This window comes from Dama dama, chromosome 29 (genome assembly GCF_033118175.1).
Source record: "Dama dama isolate Ldn47 chromosome 29, ASM3311817v1, whole genome shotgun sequence".
Lineage (NCBI taxonomy): Eukaryota > Metazoa > Chordata > Mammalia > Artiodactyla > Cervidae > Dama > Dama dama.
This window is the reverse complement of record NC_083709.1, coordinates 31969257-31990960: the sequence shown is the minus strand read 5'-3', so window position 1 is coordinate 31990960 and position 21704 is coordinate 31969257.

Below are 21704 nucleotides of genomic sequence, written 5' to 3'. Positions count from 1 at the left end.
CTGGTGATGAGGGCAGACACTGGCATCTAATGGATAGAGGTGAGGGATGCTGTTCAATGCCCTAGAGTCCACAGAGGATAGACAGCACAACAAAGAGTGATCTGCCCTCAATGTCTGCAGTGCCAAGGTTGAGAAACCCTAACCTACCATTGGAAGTCATAGAATATGTTTCCAACAAATTACTCTGTAAACAGTGCACACGCTGTATGCTTAGGCAATTCAACCTGGATGTTCTCTTCTTTCTACATCTCCTGCTAGACCGGTCCTTGCAGACTTAGACCCCACTCACAGGAACATGAGTGCCCCACCTACTTTGGGGGGGGGTGGCATTCTACTGCTTGGGCTAAAGCAGCTACACCTGCTACTTCACTAAAGGGTAATATCAGCCCTGGTGTTGGTCATTAACCTGAGGGGTTGTGAGGGATGGCCTGGCTCCTGGTTTCCTTGGTAACTGACAAGCCAACCTGAGGTCAGTTCCCCCTGGAAAGGATCATCTCAGTCCTCCCCAGGCACTGAGTAGCAAGGATGGCTGTCTCATCCTGCCTGCCTTTTGCTGTTCACAGTGGGGTGTTCTTTGAGGACCTTCTGCTAAGACAAGTAAGATCCCCAGTCCAATAGACCACTCGTGTCTCTGCCACCAACTCTGAGCTCTTTCCTCAGTCTCCAGAGTGGGCAGCTGTAAGGCTTGAAGACGTGGAGGATGCTTCTCAACCACTGGTGAGCCAGCCAAGAGGCCAAGGAAACTCTGGTAAGTGCTGAGATGTAGGGAAATAAAAATGTGAAACAGACTGGAAGGGTGTTGGGGAGGGGAGGGGTGCTAATTCCAAGGCGGCCCTCCACTAGCAGGGGGACCCTGAGGCCACTGTCCACTGTAAGGTTTGTCTTTCTAGATCCTTCTACTGCTGATATCCTCTTAACCTCAGGGTCTGTTTCCAGGTAAAAAGCAGCAGCCCTGAGCTCATGGTCTATCTGATTGGACAGGGAAGGCTGGTGAATGCAGGCAAAATGCAAGGACCTGGGTTTCCTATCATATACTTTGGGAGTTAACCTGGTTGGGTAATCAAGCAGACCCCCAACCCAACACCGCTAAACAGTTAATAGCCACAAGCTTTAGGGATATTTAACTGAGGACAGGCTTGTAAATTGGGTGTGGCCAGTTCCCCAGAAAGGTTTTGTCCAGGCCTCTGGCGAAGGTAGTATACTAAGGATACCCTGGAACTTTGGGGCATTGGAAGCGGGCAGAGCAATGATTCAGTGTGATGGAACAACAGCTCTCTGCTGTCTGCATTGTCTTAGAAGCAGTGGAAGCCATAACCACAGGCTTCTATGAGGTATAGAGCAATGTGAGAAATCACTGATGGGGAATCTAGAACAGCTGTGTGGGATAAATGGGATTCCCAAAGTTCCCAGGCACTTTCCAGATCCTTGGGCTGCAACAGCATAGGAATAATATCATTTCCACAAGACTCCTGGGGAAGCAAAGTTTTATTCAAAGAGCATGTCCACAAAGGAGAAGGGGCAAGAAAAAGCCAGCTCCCTGAGTAGAGGGGGGCGAGTTGCATTTCTAACAAATGGGAGTGTTTGTCTCTGGTGACTGATAATGTCCAAAAATCATCACACTTCTTGGATCAGCAGCAGGAGGCCCATGGTAGCTATCAGGAATGGTGAGCTTCAGTGTGGGGAAAGGAGTGGTGAAAATTTTCTACAAGAAAGCACAAGGACAGGTAAGGTTAAAGGTTACAGTGGATGGACCTTCTTGCCTTGCAAACTAGGTATACGCTATAATGTAGCAGAGAGAAAGTTCTTTTATTTCTGGGAGACCACTGCCACCCAGGTCCCCAGACTCAGGACCCCAGGACCCAAAACATTGTCTGGTCTTTCTTCAAAATGGATGTACTCTTGTCTTCCTATCTCACCATGGACATTGATAGCGACAAGGAATCCCACTTTACTCACCATGGAGCAACAAGGAATCCCACTTTACTCACCATGGATTTCAGGAATGGCTGATGAGGCCGGTAAGCACTAGTGTTTCCACTTTTCCTTACAACCATGCTGCTACAGGGCTCATTGGAAGGCTTATCACGTGGCACCTGCTGTGGGGACTGGGTGGGAACAGACTGTGTGGTATTGGAGCCAGGACAGAAAACACAGGGCTGGGTGGCATTATCTGAGAATGCTCTGGAGGCGTGTTTGTCTTTTGCTTACTGGTCAGGATCTCCCTGTATTGTCCTGCTGGATTTCCTCCCTGGCCTCAGGGCAGGGGATCAGCTGGAGCGCCGGGCAACAGGGGTCGCCTCTCTGCAAAGTGATTCTGCTGGCTGCTGTGCAGCAGGACGCTGTGGGAAGTCAGCCTGGCTAATGCAGCTGTGTGGGGCCAGCAGAGTCTTACCTTCTTCCTGTCCGGGGTGCCCAGAGCCGAGCTTACTACGACACTTCTTAGCTGCTTTCCCCTGTATGACATTTGTGGTATTTGGTTGCTGGGCTGACCCAGCAATGTACTGACAGACTCTAAGGATGTCTAGGATGGGGCACCATTGTAAGGGTTGTGCAAGGTTATGTAGGGGGTCGGGTGTATGTTCATGCCCTCAAGATGCCTGTTCTCCTGCCCTTTCTACGTCCCCTGATAGAGCATTTCTGCTGCACTTACACCCCACTCACCTGCAAGCAGGAACCTGCTTGCCCCTGCCCCGCCTAGTGTATGTAGGGAGAAGCAGCTCCACCTGCTAGTTCCTGAAAGGGAAATCCCAATCCCAGTGATGGTTATGAACATGAGGTGTTTTGAGGGAGTGGAACCTGCTGCTGGTTTCCTTGGTAAATGATGCGCCAACCTGAAGTCTGTTTCCCATAGAAATGCTAATCTCTGTCTACCCCTGGGCACCAAGTAACAAGGATGCCTGGCCTTTCTTACCTGCTGTTTGCTGTTGACAGTTGGGTGTTCTTTGAGGACCTTTGGCTACAGATATGTAGAATCCTCAGTCCAATAAACCACTGTCTCTGCCACCAACCTTGGGCTCTTTCCTCAGTTTACAGATTAGGCTGCACTAAGGCTTGCAGGCATGCCGGGTACAGCTCAACCACAGGTGAACCAGCCAAGAAGCCAAAGAAGTTTTGAGTGCTGAGATGTATGGAAATAAAAATGGGAAACAGACTGGGGTGGGGGGTAGGGAAAGTGGCGGGGGGGGGAACTGGGCAGGGGCACTAATCCCAAGGTGGCCTTCCACTAGCATGAGGGACCCTGTGGCTGCTGTCCACCATGAGGCATGTCTTTCTCAATCCTTTTACTGGTGACACCCTGTTAACCTCAGTTTCTTTCCAGTTTAAAAGTAGCAGCCCTGTGCTCAAGGCCAATCTGACTGTATTGGGATGGCTGGTGAATGCAGGCAAAATGCAAGGGCTGGGGTGTCCTGTCAAATATTTTGGGAGTAACCTAGTCAGGTAATTGATTGTACCAGCAACCTACCACCCCTAAACAGAGCCACAGGCTTTGGGGATAATAACGGAGGACAGGCTTGTGAATTGGGTGTGACCAGTTTCCTTCAAGGGTTTCACTGGAACCTGTTGTGAACACAACCTATTAAGAATACCATGGAGCTTCTGGGCCCAGCTCTGGAAGAGGACGGAGCAAGGACACAGTGTGATGAAACAACAGCTCTCTGCTGTCTACAGTGCCTTGGAAGCAGTGGAAACCATAACCACAGGCTTCTATGAGTCGTCAAGCAATGGCAAAAATCACTTCTGGGGAATCTAGAACAGCTGTGAGCAATAAACAGGACTGCCATTGTTCCCAAGCCTTTTCTAAATCCTTGGGCAGCAAAATCATAGAAATGATACCACTTCCAGAAGACTCTTAGGCAAGCAAAGCTTTTTATTACAACAGAGGACTTGTGCCCAAGGGAGAAGGGGAAAACAAAAACAAAAAAACCAAAGCAGGCTCCACGAGTAGAACAGCGAGTTGCCTGTTGAAGAAAAGAGAGACTGTCTCATGAGCTGATAAGGATAGTAAGCACTGCTATTTCTACCTGACTTACAACCTTGCTGCTGGCAGGCTAATTGGAAGTCTTATTATGTGGCATCTGTTGTGGGGACTGGGGGGTGAACAGACTGTGTGGTACTGCAGGCCAAGGCAGTTAACACAGGCAGGGGTGACATTATCTGAGACGGTGTCAAGGCTTGTCTTTTGCTTACCGGTCAGAACGTCCCTGTATTGTTCTTCTGGATTTTCTCCCTGACTGAGGGTGGGGAATCAGCTGGAGGACTGGGTGACCATGGTGGCCTCACTGCAAAGTGAGTATTCTGGCTGGGTGTGCAGCAGGACTGGATGGGAAATCAATCTGGCTAATGCAGCCATGTGGGGCCAGCGAAGACCCTTGCCTTCTTCCTGTCCTGGGTGCCCAGGGTCTAGTTGACTATGACACTTCTTAGCTGCTCTCCTTTGTATTACATTTGTTGTATTTGGTTGCAGGGCACCTCTACACACTAGATATGATCCCATGGATGTCTCTGAAGAGGGACACCAGGATAATGAGTTGTGCAGGGTATGTACAGGGCAGAATGTATGGTCAGGTCACTTCTCCATCCCCTACTAGACCCGTCCCTGCTACAGGTATACCCCACTCAAGGACCATGCTTGCCCCTGCCCTACATAATGGTTCTTCTAGTGCTTAGGCCAAAAGGGCTCCACTGCTAGTTCATTAAAGTGAAATACCAGCCCTGGTGATGGACATTAACCTGAGGGGTTGTAAGGGCCTGGCCCCAGCTGCCAGTTTCTTTAGTAAGCGATGAACCAACCTCAGGTCAGTTTTGCCTAGAAACACTAGTCTGTATCTGCCCCCCCCCCCCCCCCCCCACCGCCCGCCCAACCCCAACTAGAGTAGCAAAGATGGCGGGTCTGTCTTGTTTGCTGTTCCCAGTTGGATGTGCTTGGAGGACCTTTGGCTTCAGACATGTAAGATCCCTAGTTCAATAAACCACTGACATCTCTGCCACTTACTCTGGGCTCTTTCCTCAACCTGTAGGCTGGGCAACTCTAAAGCTTACAGGCCTGCCGGGTGCAGCTCAACCACTGGTGAGCCAGCAAAGCAGCTCTGGTGAGTGCTAAGATGTACAGAAGTAAAAATGGGCAACAGACTAGGGTGGGGTTTCGGGAGAAAGGGTGGGGTTGCTAATCCCAAAGTGGCTTTACACTAGACGGGACCCTATGGCCACTGTCTACTGTGAGGCATGTCTTTCTAGACTCTTATACTGATGATATTCTCATGATATCTCATGATATCATGAGATAGACTCTTATACTCATGATATCTGATGTTAACCTCAGAGTCTCTTTCTAGTTATAAAGTAGCCATCCTGCGCTCCTGGTCGATCTGACTGCTCGGGGATGGCTGGTGCATGCAGGCAAAACGCAAGGATCTGGTTTCTTCCTTTATCAAATGCGTTGGGAGTGACTTGGTTGGGTAATTGATCACACCCACCACCCCTAAACTGTTAAAAGCTACTGGTTTTAGGGATATTAACTGAGGACAGGCTTATGAACTGGACCCCAGACTACTGTCTGATCTTTTTTCACAATGGTTGTATTCTTGTCGTCCTATCTCACCATAGACATTGATAGTGACCAAGGAATCCCAGTTTACTGGCCAAGTTCTGGTGTTTCCACTTACCTTATAACCCTACTGCTGCCAGGCTAGTTGTGGCACCAGCTGTGGGGACTGGGGGTGAAGACACTGTGTGGTATAGTAGCCAGGACAGAAAACATAGGCCTGGGTGGCATCATCTGAGAATGCGTTCAAGGCTTATCTTTTTCTTACTGGTCAGGACCTCTCTGTATTGTCCTGCTAGATCTCCTCCTCAGCTTGAGGACGGGGAATCAGCTGGAGGATCGGGTGACACTGGTGGTCTCTCTGCGAAGTGAAGGGGCTGGCTGGTGTGCAGCAGGACGCTGAGGGAAATCAACCTGGCTAATGCAGCCACGTGGGGCCATCGAAGACTCTTGCCTTCTTCCTGTCCTGACTGCCAAGGGCCTTGCTTATTCTTGACACTTCTTAGCTGCTGTCCTTTGTATTTATCGCATTTATGATATCTGGTTGTAGATGCTGCTACATACTCTTGAGACTGAAAAAAGTTGGCTTAAAACTCAACATTCAGAAAACTAAGATCATGGCATCTGGTTCCATCACTTCATGGCACATAGATGGGGAAACAGTAACAAACTTTTATTTTGGGGGGTTCCAAAATCACTGCAGATGGTGACTGCAGCCATGAGGTTAAAAGATGCTTAGTCCTTGGAAGAAAAGTTATGATTAACCTAGACAGCATATTAAAAAGCAGAGACATTACTTTGCCAATAAAGGTCCATCTAGTCAAGGCTATGGTTTTTCCAGTAGTCATGTATTGATGTGAGAGGTGGACTATAAAGAAAGCTGAGCCCTGAAGAATTGATGCTTTTGAACTGTGGTATTGGAGAAGACTCTTGAGAGTCCCTTGGACTACAAGGAGATCCAACCAGTCCATCCTAAAGGAAATCAGTCCTGAATAGTCATCAAAAGGACTGCTGCTGAAGCTGAAACTCCAATACTTTGGCCACTTGATGCGAAGAGCTGACTCACTGGAAAAGACCCTGATGCTGGGAAAGATTGAAGGCAGGAGGAAAAGGGGATGACAGAGGATGAGATGGTTGGATGGCATCACCGACTCAGTGGACATGAGTTTGAGGAAGCTCTGGGAGCTGGTGATGGACAGGGAAGCCTGGCGTGCTGCAGTCCATGGGGTCGCAGAGTCGGACACGACTAAGCAACTGAACTGAACCGCTACATACTGGACTGACCCAGAGGATGTCTCAGAATATGGGCAGACCAGGATTGTAAGGGCTGTGCAGGGTATGTAGGGAGGTGAGGTGTATGGTCAGGCCCTTCAAGATGACTTCTCTTGCTCTTTCTACATCTCCTACTAAACAGGTGCCTGTGGACTTACACTCCACTGACAGGAATGTACTTGCCATTGCCCCAACTAGTGGCTGTTCTAATACTTAGGTCAAAAGGGCTCCCCATCTGCTAGTTCCTAAAAAGTATTAGCCCTGGCGATGGTGGGTAACTTGAGTAGTTTAAAGGAAGGGCCCCGTGCTGGTTTCCTTAGTAACTGATGAGCCAATCTGATGGAAATTCTCAGAATAATAGTATCTTCCTCCCTCAAATAGGTGAGATTGCCTGCATTCCACTGGGTGTTCCTGCAGTATTTTGCTTAAAAAAAAAGATTTCCTTTCCTTTTAGCCATTGATTATTCTGTTTGTGCACATACACGAATTGGTGACTGGTAAGAGTTGAACACAACTGAAGCAACTGAGCATGCAGGAGATACAATGCAACAGAAGCAGCCTCACATTTAAAGAGTGAAGTAGATTCAATTTGGTGAGAAACGGCAGTTTCCAAGGCACCCGTGGGATGGCAATTAGCATTATTGGTATCCTTGGAAGATTAAATCTGGCAGAGTCTTTTGCTCTGTGGTTTTGTGACTTTAGCTCTTTGAAGTGGAGACTGTGAAATCTTTTATCTTCTGAAAGTTTCAAAACCGGTGCTTTTGATATTATTTCAAGGGACTTGGGTAAAGATGTGTTCACGATGCTGTGTTTAATGCACAATCTATCTACACTATGGCTATGAGAACATTAAGGACACAGCTAAACCTCCAGTCCCTTTTCCTTAACCTATTGGTTGAAGGAAACAGAGCTTTTCTCAAATTCTTCAGATATTTTTTTGAATAGTTAAAAATGTTACTTATATGCATAAAAGGTTACTCATATGCATAAGGTAGAGGAAGCCATGTTCCACCCTCACCACCACCAATGCCCCCCCAAAAAAATTAGCACCAAATTTTCTTCTCTGACCACTCAGGGAACAGATGGGGCTGGAAGACTGCTAGTTCTACACGCTCTCCTTTCTTGGTGTTGTAAAGAAGGCCAGCAGCTTCTTCCTGGTGTTGTAAAGAAGATCCCCAGAAATAGCTCTATAATTAAACCAAGTTAGGTTTAACTGTAACTTTTTTTTTTTTTTTTTTTGGCAGTGAGAGTCCTCTCCGTGAAGAAGCATGGGGAGGCTCAGGAGGAAGAAGTGGGAAGGGGATCAGTCCAGGGTTTGAGTTTGGATGACATGATTCTAAGGAAGTCAGGGAGGAGGGTGTCAGTCAGGGTTAAAATGTTTGAGCTCACATGAGTTATTTTTCTGGAGGTCCTAGGAACACAGTGGAGCTTCGGTAGTCCTTGCTGCTTTCTTACAGTCACTCTAAAGCTGAGAGGGTTGTGTTGTTCACCACATTTCTTTAGAAATGTTAGGAAGATCACCTTTTGTCCCCTGATGCAAGGGGATTAAAGAGAATCCCATTGCTGTTTTTCCCTGGAAAATATAATGGACAGATAAGGCAGGCAGTGTATGAAAACTCACTCACTATATGAAGTTTTACATCTAGTTTGGGAATCGGGATGTTGCTCTGTTGTATCAAAGTGGCTCAGATCCTTCAAGATGATTAGAGATGTATGGGACAAACAGATAATAAGTCTATGATGTGAGAGAACAGTGTTTCAGTTTTTACGTCAGCTTGAGTAAAGAGAACTGTGGACAGTGGTAGAGATAAGGTCTGGGGTGTAGTCATTCCTCAGGGATGGACGAAGGCTACTATTAGGAGTTAAACGGGAGTACTGTGGAGCTTTTTCTTTTGACCCTGCTCTTCTGAAAGACAAAAAGTGGGATGGTGAAACAGTAACATTGCTATTGTTGTTTAGTCGCTAAGTCATGTCCAACTCTTGTGACCCCGGGGACTATAGCTTGCCAGGCTTCTCTGTCCATGGGGTTTCCTAGGCAAAGAATACTGGAGTGGATTGCCGTTTCTTTCTCCAGGGGTCTTCCCAACCCAGGAATCGAACCTGCGTCTCTTACTTCACAGGCGGATTCTTTCTCGCTGAGCCACCAGGGAAGCCCTGACAGTAAAGGATACTAGAGAAAAATCAATCACTTTTGGCAGGGATGGTGCATAAGAGTAGCAGGTTTTGCAATTTTTTTGTGCCGGATACCACCACCTTCTGCAGTCATCTGCACATCTCTCCAAACAGAATGGTTTTGGTCCAGCAACATCTGTGAAGTATTAACTACCCCAGGGAAGTGAGATTATGGACAGAAGAATGGTCAGTTTTACTGACTTTTAAAAAGAAAACATCCAGCTAGTGACTTGTCTGTAGTTCAAGACTGATTAGTGCAGTAATGCCCTGGAGAAGGAAAGAGCAAGCCACTTCAGTATTCTTGCCTGGGAAATCCCGTTGACAGAGAAGCCTGCTGGGCTACAGTCCATGGGGGTCACAAAAGAGTCAGACAGTCAGACATGACTTAGCGACTAAACAACAGTAAGATGACTCTAGCTCTGTCACTGTCCTGAACAAAGTCCCCTTGCTGCTAACACTTCTGCACAGGACCAAGGCATCAGCAGACTTAGGTCATTCTCAAAGTTACAATCCTGATTACTGCTTAGGTCTTGATAGGGATTCTCTATGGTGTCTCAGTAGACACTCCACACAGGCAGGTTGTCCATTGGGAGCTTTGACCAGATGCAAGTGCCCAGCAGGATATGTAAAAACACATTTCTGGAACTCAGTTTGGGGGCCAATAGGAAGCACCTCTCAGCTCAGTCTATACATAAAGAAGCTGTTGCACATAGCTGGTAAGTGGCTGTACTACAAGGTAAGTGGTGAGGGTGAATGAGAAGTGCAGATACCAATACCGGTGAAGTAAACTAAGTGGGCAATTTAAGTGGAATCCATAACCCACTCCCCTTACAGGTAAAGTAGGAAAAGTTGAGGGCACAGGTTAGTTCACTAATGGGAAGTCAGCCTGGAAGGTCAGAAAGCCCTTTTTTCCCATTCTCTGAGTGTGAATGATACCTTTGAGTGTGTCTGGGTACACAGTATACATGGAAGGTTTGGGAACTGTGTTATCAGGAGAAGGATGGAGAGCTCAATAACCAAAAACTCTACTTAGTATGAAGAAATGAGTTTTACTGATCACTAATCCCTGGCTGGAATGTGTTGGCTTCTAAGTGATAAACTATTCTTCTCAAATAAGATAAAAGTTCAGTCAGTAGAAATTAGACCTGTCCCTCACTCACATATATAGAGTCTGCTGATAGGCTGTTGGGTGAAATTAGGCAAAGAATGAGAAACCTCTACTGCTATAGTCAGAGGCTTCTGGAAGACGGACTAGTAAAGAGCTAGAAATACTACATGAACTTAAAACTGAGTAGGGCCTAAATATACAGTGAAACAACTGAGCTCAGGTAACAGATCTTAACTGCCATCAGCAGCTTTATATCATCTTGTTCTAATACTGTATTAAATAGAACAGGACAAGCTTGTATCTAGAAAAGATATATGGGTGTAAGTGCATTCTTGACAGCCTTCAGGAGGCACAATTAAGAGGTCACCTGAGGGACAGAATGCTCAATACTAGAACATTTTGCTCTGAGACAGTGTTTTGGAGACAGAGGAAATGGGTAGTTCCCTGCGTGTGTGCTAAGTCACTTCAGTCATTCAGTCATGTCCGACTCTGCAACCCCATGGACTGCAGCACGCCAGGCTTCCCTGTCCATCACCAATTCCTGGAGCCTACTCAAACTCATGTCCATTGAGTCAGTGATGCCATGCCAACCATCCTTTGTCGTCCCCTTTTCCTCCCACCTTCAATCTTTCCCTGCACCGGGTCTTATCCAATGAGTCGGTTCTTTGCATCAGGTGGCCAAAGTATTGGAGTTTCAGCTTCAGCAGCAGTCCTTCCAATGAATATTCAGAACTGATTTCCTTTAGGATGGACTGGTTGGATCTCCTTGTAGTCCAAGGGACTCTCAAGAGTCTTCTCCAATACCACAGTTCAAAAGCATCAATTCTTCAGAGCTCAGCTTTCTTTATAGTCCAACTCTCATATCCATACATGACTACTGAAAAAACCATAGCTTTGACTAGACAGACCTTTGTTGGTAAAGTAACCTCTCTGTTTTTTAATATGCTGTCTAGGTTGGTCATAGCTTTTCTTCCAAGGAGCAAGTGTCTTTTAATTTCATGGCTGCAGTCACCATCTGCAGTGACTTTGGAGCCCCCCAAAATAAAGTCTGCCACTGTTTCTATTGTTTCCCCATCTATGTGCCATGAAGTAATGGGACCAGATGCCATGATCTTAGTTTTCTGAATGTTGAGCTTTAAGCCAACTTTTGCACTCTCCTCTTTCACTTTCATCAAGAGGCTCTTCAGTTCCTCTTTGCTTTCTGCCATCAGAGTGGTGTCATCTGCGTATCTGAGGTTATTGATATTTCTTCCGGCAATCTTGATTCCAAATTGTGCTTCATCCAGCCCAGCATTTCACATGATGTACTCTGCATATTTTAAATAAGCAGGGTGACAATATACAGCCTTGACGTATTCCTTTCCTGATTTGGAACCAGTCTGTTGTTCCATGTCCAACCCTTTGGGACCCTATGGACTGTAGCCCACCAGACTCCTCTGTCCATGGGATTCCCCAGGCAAGAGTTCTGGAGTGGACTGGCACACCCTCCTCCAGGGGATCTTCCTGACCCAGGGATCAAACACTCCTCTCCTGCATTGGCAGGTGAGTTCTTTACCACTAGCACCACCTGGGAAGTGGGTGGTTCCCTAGCCAAAAAATAGGTTTTCTTGGAGCCCAGGGATGGTACTAAAAAGTATTTGGATCAGCTGGTCCAGAAGCCACTCTATCACACACGAGTGCTTATGTATGTGTTGCTGTCTGGGCTGGATGAAAGCTTTGTGGCTAGAGCAGTGACCTGGTCCTAGCATCTGCATGGGCAAAGTAATATAAAAAGCCCTTAAGATAGAACAAGTTTACCAAGTTTACTTATACCTGGGTATTTGCACATTAAATCCTTTCTGCAATTAAAAGATGTACTCTTAGTGTGATACTTTGTAAGCTGAAGCTTTCAGTTTACAATCCATTTTTTTTTTTAAAGTCACATAGTAATGGGTGTGAATACTCAAAATCCAGATGATATGTTTCAGATTTGTATCAAACTCAAATTATATGAATTTATCAATAAGATAAAAGTCAAAGCAATTTAAATCTGTATTTTTGTGCTACATCAAAGATGGTAGAGTAGACAGACCTTGTCTTACAAACATGCCAAAATCAGCTACCTGCAGAACAACGTCAATGAAAAAGACCAGAACCAACCAGAAGAGATCTTCTACAACTAAAGACAAAAAAAGAAACTACAGTGAGACTGAGAAGGAGGGGCAGATGTGGATATAGTCATGTTCCATACCGCCCCTCCTGGGATGGGAGACCCACAAACTGGTATAGTTCTATTGCAGAGGTTCTCTCATAGGAGTAAGTTTTGAGACCCACATTGGGCTCCTCAGCCTGAGGGTCCTGCATCAAGAAGTTGAGCCCCAGAGCATTTGGCTTTGAAGGTCAGTGGGGCTTATTTCTCCTAGTCCTTTGGAACTCACAAAATTGACTCCCCTTTTAAAAGGCATACAATCTCTCTGCAATGAGACCCAGGGTAAAAGCAGAAAATTGACAGGACCTTAGGCCAGACCTACCTGCTGATCTTGGGGAGTCTCTCAGAGAGGGAGGCGGGTGGCTGGCTGCAGCTGACCCTGGGGACTCAGGCATCAGCAGCAGCCATACTTGTGAGTTCCTTCTACCACGTGGACACTGGATGGGCAGGCACTGTTGTGGGATCCTCTCTCTAGCTCATCAGTGCCAAGACCTGGCCCCACCCAACAGCTGTTAGGGGCCAGTGCTGGAACACCTCAGGCCACACAACTTACTGGGTAGGATTACAGTGGACAGGTTGTATAAGGGGCGGTGGGGGAGAGGGGTACCGGACCTCAGACTCAAAACCACAACCTTGCAGCCAGTGGACCCAGCCTGCCCCCAGCTAGCCACACCATGTCCTGGGACAAGCCGGCCCTGGTCCTGCCCACTAACGTGCCAAAGCAAGCTTAGGGCCACCCCATGCCCAACTGTGTCAGGAAGCACACCCCCGCCCCCCACTGACACCAGCTCTGGGATCTCTGGGCCCCACAGCCTGACTCCAGGGCCTGGCTCTGCCTGCCAGTAGTCTGGCACTAATTTAAGGACCTACCCTGGGACCTGGCATGAAGCCCATCACCAATGGGCAGGCAACAGCCCCAGTCTTTTGGACGTTGGCTCTGCTTACCAGTGAACCAGCACTAGCCTTGCAGTCCCTGGGGTCCTGAAAAAGGTTGCCCAGAGACAAGGCCCCACAAACCAGCAGCTGGCAGCCTGTGAACCAGGCATGGCACCCAACCATAATAGGAGCTAACTAAGCTTACCAGACTCCCCACATAGCCTGCCTGCCACAATCAAGGACCCACACCACCCTCTTGAGGGGAATGCCTAGAGCATATACCATAGGAAATGAGAGGGGACTGCACTGCTAGAATGCATAAGATGTTTCCTAGAGAAGGCCACTTCTGCAAGGAACAGACAAAATGAGAAACATGTTCCAGACAAAGGAAGAATGAAGTAGATATACAGCTTAACCAAGAAGAATTCAGGGTAATGATGGTAAAGATGATCAAAGAACTTGGAAGAAGAATGAATGCACAAAGAAGTTAGAAGTTTTTTTAACAGTAAGAACAGATATAAAGAACACAATAAAAAAAAAAAGAACACAATAACTGAAATGGAAAATATACATGAAGGAATCAAAAACAGACTAAGCGACACAGAGAAATGAACCAGTGAGCTGGAAACCTCTGGGACTACAGTAAGCACACTAACTATTTGTATTATAGGGGTCCCAGAATGAGGAGAGGGGAAAAAGGAGCTAAGAACATACTTGAAGATACACTAATTGAAAACTTCCCTAACCTGGGAATGGAAACAGTCATGGAAGCAGAGTCCCAGAGAGGATTAACCCCAAGAGGAAAATACCAAGACATTATAATTTAAATGAGAAAAATTAAAGAGAATATTAAAAGCAGCAAGAGAAAAACAATAAATATACAAGGGAATCCCCATAAGACTATCAGGTAATTTTTCAGCAGAAATTCTGCAGGCCAGAAGGGAGTGGCACAATATATTCAAAGTTATGAAAGGGAACAACCTCCAACCAAAAATACGTAGCAAGGCTCTCCTTCAGATTTGGTGAAGCATCATGGATGAGCAAAAGCTAAAAGAAAACAGCACCACCAAACCAAAATGATAAAGGAACTTCTCAAAAAACCCACCATAAATGCCACAACTAGAAACAAAATTATGCAATGAAAAAGCTCACCAGTAAAGGCAAACATACAGTAAAGGTAGAAGATCATCCAAGCACAAAGCTGGTAGGAATGTTAAAAGACAAAAGTAGTCACATCATCTATATCCACAATAAGCAGTTAAGGGATACACAAAATAACTACATAAAACATACCAAAAACAGTAACCGAGGGGAGAAAAGTACAATGCATTTGAAATGAAGAGACCAGCAACTTAAAACAATTGTGTGTGTATATAATATATAGATTGCTATATAAGAGTCACGTCTGACTCTTTGGGATCCCATGAACTGTAGCCCGCCAGGCTCCTCTGTCCATGGAATTCTCCAGGCAAGAATACTGGAGGGGGTTGCCATTTCCTCCTCCTGGGGGTCTTCCTGACCCAGGGATCAAACCTGGGTCTCTTGTGTCTCTGGCCTTGGCAGGTGGGCTCTTTACCCCTGAGTTACCTGGGGACTGCTATAATATACAGATTACTATATAAAAACCTCATGGGAACCACGAAATTAAACATCCATAACGCACACACAAAAAGGAAAACCAAACAACATTTAAGATCATCATCAAATCATGAAAACAAAAGGGAAAAAAAGACCTACAAAACTCCCAAACAATTAACAAAATGGCAATAAGGATATCATGTTGATAATAATCTTAAACACAAATGGACTAAATGCTCCAATCAAAAGACATACAGTGGCTGAATAGACACAGTAAGACCTGTACACATATGCTGCCTATAAGAGACTTCATTCAGATCTAGAGACACACAATGAAAGTGGGGGGATGGATAAAGTTATTCCATGCAAGTGGAGGTCAGAAGAAAGCTAGAGTAGCAATACTTATTAGAGAAAATAAGACTAGAGGGCAACTGCAAAAAAGCACAAACGTGGACGTGGACGCTAAGCAAGACACTGCTAAACCACCAGTGGGTCACTGAAGAAATCAAAGAGGACGTTAAAAACAGAATACTTAAAGGTAAATGAAAACATGCTAATCCAAAATCTATGAGATGGGATAAAAGCAGTTTTAAGAGGGAAGTTTACAGTAATACAAACATACCTCAGGAAACTAGAAAAATCTTAACCACCTAACTTTACACCTAAAGGAACTAGAGAAAGAACAAAACCCAACGTTAGTAGAAGCAAAAGATCAGAGTAGAAATAAAGACTGAAAAACAAAGACCAATGAAACTGAGTTGGTTCTTTGAATAGATAAACAAGACTAAAAAACTTTAGCTAGCCTCATTAAGAAAAAGGGGGGAGGGCCCAAATCAATAAACTGAAAAATGAAAAAGGAGACATTACAACCCAGGCCACAGAAATACAAAGGATCCTAAGAGACAGATACAAACTATATGCCAGTAAAATGGACAAACTAGAAGAAATGGACACATTCTTATAAGAGTACCATATCCCAAGACCAAATCAGGAAGAAAGAGAAAATATGAACGGACCAATCACCAGTAGTGAAATTAAGCTAATAATTTTAAAAATTCACAACAAACAAAAGTCCAGGACCAGGTGGCTTCACAGGTGAATTCTACCAAACATTTGAAGAGTTCACCTATCCTTCTCAAACTATTCTCAAAAATTTAATAGGAACACTTCCATATTCATTCTATGGGGCTAGCATTACCCTGATACCAAAACCAAACAAAGACACCACACAAAAAATAAAATTACAGGCCAGTATTATTCATGAACATAGTTGCAAAAATATTCAAATATTAAGCAAACTGAATCCAATACAGTAAAAGAATCATTCACCATGATCAAGTAGGATTTTATCTCAGAGATGCAAGGACTTTCCGATACCCACAAATCAATGTGATATACCACATTTAAAAAACTGAAGAATTAAAACCATATGATCATCTTAGTAGAGGCACTAAAAGCTTTTGACAAAATTCACATCCATTTATGAAAAAAAAAAAAAAACTCTCCAGAAAATGGGCATAGAGGGAACATAATAGAAGCCATATATGCCAAACTGACGCCTAACATCATACCCAATGGTGAGAAGCGAAAAGCATTTCCTCTAAGATCAGAAGAAACAAGACAAGAATGCCCATTCTTACCGTTTTTATTTAACAGTCTTGGAAGTCCTAGCCACAGCAAAAGAAAAAGAAATAAAAGGAACCTTAATTGGAAAAGAGTTGAAATTGTCACTGTTGGCCGATGACACAATACTATTCATAGATCCTAAAGATGCCACTGAAAACTACTAGGGCTAATCAATGAATTTGGTAAAGCTGCAGGATACAAAATTAATATACAGAAACCTCTTGCATTTCTGTATACTAACAATGAACTATCAGAACAAGAAACTTAGGGAACAATCCCATTTAACATATCAAAACAAAAAGAATACCTAGGAATACACCTATCTAAGGAGGTAAAAGATCTGTACTCAGAAACTTATTAATAAGACACTGATGAAAGAAACTGAAGACACCACAGGTAGAAAGATGGTACTGTGTTCTTGGACTGGATGATTTAATACTGTTGGAATGACTAAACTATCCAAGGCAATCTACAATTCAATGTGATTGCTATCAAAATACCAAGGGCATTTTTCATACCTAGAACAAATAATTTTAAAACGTGTATGGAAACAAAAGACCCCAAACAGCCAAAACAATCTTGAGAAAGAAGAATGGAGTTAGAGGAATTATGTTCCCTGACTTCAGAGTGTATTAGAAACCTACAGTAATCAAAACAGAATGGCACTGCCACAAAAACAAGACACAGAGATCAATGGAAAAGTATAGAGAGCCCAGAAATAAACTGAAGTACTTATAGTCAATTAATCTATGACAAAAGAGGCAAGAATATACATTAGCAAAAAGAGAGTCTTTTCAATAAATGGGGTGGGGAAAACTGGACAGCTATGTGTAAAAAAACAAAATTAGAACATTCTCTAACACCATATACAAAAATAAACTCAAAGTGGATTAAAAACCTAAATGTATAAAGTTCCTAGAGGAAAACACTGGCAGAATACCCTTTGACATAAATTGTAGCAGTATTTTATCTGTCTCCTAAAACAAAGTAAATAAAAGGAAAAATAAACAAATGTGACCCAATAAAACTTAAAAAGATTTTGCACAGCAAAGGAAACTATCAACAAAATGAAAAGATAACCTACTGATTGGTAGACGATATTTACAAATGATAAGGGGTTAATTCTTTAACCCCTTAAGGCCTATAAGGGGTTAATATCCAACATACATAAACAGTTCATAAAACTTGGCATCAAAAAACAGCCTGATTAAAAAATGGGCAGAATTGAACAGATATTTTTCCTAAATAGGAAATGCAGATAAGATAGGCACAGGAAAAGATATTCAACATTGCTAATCATCAGGGAAACGGAAATCAAAGCCAAAATGAAATGTCACCTCACCCTTGTCAGAATGGCTATCATTAAAAAGAATACAAATAACAAATGTTGGTGAGGATGTGGAAAAAAATGGAATCCTTGCACACTGTTGGTGGGAATGTAAATGGGTGCAGCCACAGGAATAAACAGTATGGAGGTTTCTCAAAATACTACAAAATGCAAGAAACTACGAATAGAATTATCATATGACCCAGCACTACATATCCAGAAAAAACAAAAACATCAACTCAAAAAGATAATACATGCATCCCAATGTACATAGCAGCATTATGACTGACAAGATATGGAAACAACCTAAGTCCATCAAGAGATGAATGAATAAAGATGTGATATCTATATATAATGGAATACTGCTCAGCCAATTAAAAAAAATGAAAATTTTGCCATTTACAGCAACATGTATGGACTTGGAGGGTATTATGCTAAGTGAAGTAAGTCAGACAAAGACAAATAGTGTATATCACTTAAATGTGGAATCTAACAAACACAACAAACTAGAGAATATAACACAAAAAAAGCAGACTCACAGATACTGAAAACAAACTAGTGGTTACCAGTGGGGAGAGGGAAGGGGGAAGGGGTAATACAAAGGATAGGGGATTAAGGGATAGGTACAAACTATTATGTATAAAGAAGCCACAAGGATATACAATACAGGGAATATAGGCAATATTTTATAATAACTAAATGGAGTATAACCTTTAAAATTGTGAGTCACTATACTGTACACCTTATATAATAGCATCAACTATATTTCAATCAAAAAAAATTTTAATGGGACCAGAGGGCGGAGGGGGGGGGGGCGGGGGGGGATATGTATTCTCTGATTATCTGACCCACTCTATACACAAAGAGTTACCATAGGGATTTTGTATTCATTTATTTAAGTATGACCTGAAGACTCTGAACTTTCATATACACTATAAAAACATCTGCTGAGTTCTGTCATTACTGTTTTTTAAAAAAGCCTACATTTTCTGTCATCTATCTACATAAGGATTTAAAATTTCAACCTGTAGATGGCAGAATAACATCAAAACCCCTGGAAAATGGTTGTTCAAAACTGTTACCAAGAAAATAGAGGAACTATCTATTATTAGTACATTTGTTTAAGGACCACAGCATCAACAGTTCTGCAGTGTATGCAATCATCTTTAGTGAATATCTAAGTCTTTTTTAACTATCACTCCACCATTCAAATATATGCTTAACACCAAATACTAGCAACAGAGATAATGTATCAAAATCAGGGAGGATAAACTCCAAAAAATTCATTTTTGAAAGTATTTATGGAAGGTCTGAGGGGGATCACATTAGAAAGGAAATATCAATAATAATAGTATCATGCTGAGATGATCATTTTGGCGCTTATTTATTATTACTAATTTGGAAATACATTTACTGTCCAAAAGGTATGAGAAAGTTGGAAGATAATCTTTTACTACTTGTGCCAAATTGCTTTCTAAACAATGCCAACTGATAATATACTCAGTGATATAGGAGAGTAATTTCTAATCCAACAGTGGAAAACAAAAAACACTCTTTTGCAGTTTCTGATATGAAAAAAATTAAGTTGGCCCCCTCAATAAATCTTGGTATTTGTGATGCAAATATCATTCCCTCATTTTAAAGACTCCCAATTAATGCAGAATAAATAGATATTTCAAGAACAAGACCAAGAATATCTCTCTTTAACAAAGGAATTCTAAATTTTAATTCTAGAGTTATCCCTATTAAAATTACCTACAAGGCACAATGCCTTGTATTACACCTAAAATCTGCTGAAAGTATTAACCAATGTTTTAAGTTATGAAACAAATAAAATAAAAACAAAATTCCACTCAAAAGAGCAATCTACATTCCAAAGACAACTTGAATAAAAGATCATTATAATTGAAGAAAAAGACCCTAGTGTGCCCATATTATAAATAAGATTCTACTACATGATTTTAAAAAGCATAAAAATTAAGTGAGAAAATAAAGATTATTCAAAAAGTTGTGAAACAACTGGATAACAACTTGGAAACAGAAAACTAGTGAAAAGCCATATCCATAACAACGACATCAAATACCAGGGTAATTACATCACCACATGATGGGGAAAATTATGCAAAGAGAACATTAAAAAAATGACAGAGGAAAAACTAATTTCACTACAATATAAAAAATACCTTATGTAAGACATATACTTAAAGAAAAAAGATGGGAATAAGATAATATTCTTAATATAAAAGCAATTTTCAAAATTCATCTTCATTTCAACCAGAAAAAAGAAAAGCTATTTGAACAAGAGACAAGCAGTAAATGCTACCTGAGCACGTTAAAAATAAGCACTGACAAAGCAATAAAATAAAGGACAAGGAATGTGACATGAGAACTATAGGCAAAAACCACAATGTTATCACTAAAAGGTCAAAATGCAAAAAAGAGAGACATATTTGACTATTAAATTGAAGATGGAGATCAAAAGGTACAAATAAGTCCCAGCGGTACAATGTTAAGCATGGTGACTATTAGTAATACTATACTGTATATCTGAAAGTTGCTAACAGCAAATATCTTCAAAGTTCTCATTACAAGAAAAAAGTGTATAACTATGTGTGGTAATGGAAGTTAATCAGGCTTGTGATCATTTCATAATATATACTATATAAAACCATCCTCTGCTAGCTGCGATGTTCTGGCCTTCCCTCATGGTTCAGATGGTAAACAATCTGCCTGCAATGCATGAGACCTGGGTTGGATCCCTGGGTCCAGAAGATCCCCTAGAGAAGGAAATGGTTCCAGTGCTCTTGCCTGGAGAAGTCCATGGATAGAGGAGCCTGGTGGGATATAGTCCAAGGGGTTGTAAAGAGTAGGAAACAGCTAAGAGACTAACACTTTCACTTTCATCAAATCATTATGTTGTAATATAATAAACTAACATAATAAATTAGTATGCTAATATACTAATTTAATATATAAAATGATAAACTAATATAATAAAACAAATATAACACCAGTTATAACTGAATTTTAAAAAACTGAACAGCACTGTCCCGATAAAAATGACACTGAGGAACAAGTCTTTGTAGCTAATAGGACATTTAAAACAACAGAAAGGAGTAAATAATTCACATATGAAACAAATGCACAGGCTCAATAAACAAAAAATTCACAGTTTTCAATAATTAAATATAAATACAAACAGTAAATAACAAGAACTGCAAAGATTTCCTTTGAAATAATCACTAAACACATTATGGCGAAAACATATTCACACACTCCTGGAAATATTTTTCCAAAGTGTAAAAGAGCCTACACTACTTCACTCAGATTTTACTTAGAATTTATCACAGGGCAATAGAGATGGAAAAAGTTTTATGAAAGAGTATTAAATCTTGCTTGATTTATGATAAAAAAAATTAGGGTTAGATATTTAAATATAACCCACAGGGAAATGGAAAAAATATGAAGGCATATTCATGGGTAAAATATGGTATAGATATTTAACACTTTCAAAGAAAAGAATCTGTGAAAATCATTGAGACAAAATTAAAGTGAAACATTATGATGTAATACAAGGCCAATTAGTAACAACTATCTTAATGCTTCTCTGCATATGTTTTATGCTAATCACTTTATATTATTATCTCCTTATAATTCTGATATAGATACATTTATTAATGCCCACCATCAATCCCATGGACAAACTGGAAAATGAACCTTGGAGAAGTTAACTTACCCTAAGGTCTTCCAACTGAGCTGCGGACAGAATGTTGCTTTCACTTCTCAATAGTACGTTTCAGTAGTTTTGAGTGAAATTTTCTGTAGGTGTATATTTTGTCTTTATAATCAGAACAAGATCATTTTAATTAGAAACCAGAAAAATTTGAACATGATTAAATATACTTTGCTGGTAAAGTACAGAAATACTACTCTAGGCAAGTGGGAAAAATTAAGTATGGATTTTAATCTGGTTTAAAAATGCAATGTTTTTCTTAATGCACATGCATTTGATAAT